Genomic DNA, 1,675 nt, shown 5'->3' on the forward strand with positions numbered 1-1,675 from the left:
ACCCGATAGACCTCGATAGACCGACAGACCTCCCGACCTAACTTTCCTTAACAGAATGTGCCCGAGGAGAGGGTTCTTGGCCAGGCGTATGGCGAGCTGTGGCCCTCAGGTCTACTTCCAGCAGTCGCCGCGCTGGCTACTGAGGCGCTGCAGTCGCCGCGCGCACAAGCGCGGCAAGCACCGAATATTTGAAATGAAATGTTGTCCACCTTTGTCTTTTTGAACCTATTTCGTTCAAATTTTGCTTCCTAATGTGGTACACCATGGGGCGAATAACAATGAAACAAAAGGGGAAGGGGAGAGTGTGGGTTAATTGACACCATTCTGATGGTTAAGCTTGGAGCTGAAATAGTAAAAGTGTTTTAAATTTTGTTCTCAACAGACCTCTAAACATTTCAAAGGGAAAGTCCTAATTTCCTCAGGAACTCTTGATTTTTCACTATACGAACATTCTTAGATTTCCGTAAAATTCCCCCCCTCCCCATCTCCCTCTTATGGAATGAGGAAATTTAAGGTTTTATCATAAAATCTGTGACCCTAGTTTTTTAAAAAATGACCTTAATATGTGGAGTACCTCATTTTCCACAGCAAAATAAGGGTAAGATATGGTGCTTTTTTAAAGACAATATTACCCATAGGATACCCGAGCCTAACGAGTCAGTCCATAATGTATTTTTATTCACTCCCCAACATTCGTCACCATTGATAACTTTATAGTTTTCTTAAATCACAGTATTCATCTTTAATTAAAAACTAAATTTTTTATGACTATTGTAGTAAGGGTACCCAAAAAACATCTTTAAAGTGCAACTAAAAAGTATTAAAGAATTTGGTATGTTTTGAAATAGCATCGGAAATAGCATTAATATGGGTTTAGATCAACCAACCTTGTTTCCATCAAGAAATCTAGTACCCTGCATATTAATTTGAAATTAAAACCTGTTGTTATAAACATTTTTACCCTAACTGTAATCCAAAATATGATCATATCCGCCAACCATCGTATACTCCCTGGTCACAATATTTGATACGTTATTGGCAAAGGACAGAGTGTCTTATGGTTTTCTTTTCTTTTCCTGTGCTTTCCTAACTGTGGTAAAAAATAAAAAGATAGAGAAGGTTGCTGCTAAACAAGAATATGACTATACTACAAAACAAGTGTCTCTGTGAGATAGAAAGGTATGCTGCATTCTCCAGAAATGCAGAATACAGCTGCCACTGTAGAACTTTATGAAAGTAAAGCACACACTTTACTTAAACCTTAGGGTGTATTACACTCAAGCAGAGCACTTTCGGGTCGTGAACAAGGCCCTTTTACTTGCAATCGTTATTTTAAACTTCGCTATAGGCTGCTGAGACACAGAATGTTCAGGTTATATCAGCCACAAATAAGCGCACACGAGGTATAAATAATAACCTTTCTAACTTAAAATGCTCTTCAAAATATAAACTAAGCTATTTATCCTAATGAGGGAGTGGTTGGAGACCGAAGAGAAGGACTTTTACAGATGTAAACGTTAAAAGTAACCTTAGTAGCGGACCGCCTGCGGGAAGTAAACAGCTCAGATGCTTTCTGCTCGGCGCGGAGCAAAACAGCACTACCAGCGCTCCTGGTGAGAGAACGGGGAAGCAGACCGGAGGGCCACACCTTGACATACGCACAAGGGTGTTTTTA

This window comes from Frankliniella occidentalis, unplaced genomic scaffold, assembly GCF_000697945.3.
Source record: "Frankliniella occidentalis isolate FOCC.00 unplaced genomic scaffold, Focc_3.1 Scaffold67, whole genome shotgun sequence".
NCBI classification, from domain to species: domain Eukaryota; kingdom Metazoa; phylum Arthropoda; class Insecta; order Thysanoptera; family Thripidae; genus Frankliniella; species Frankliniella occidentalis.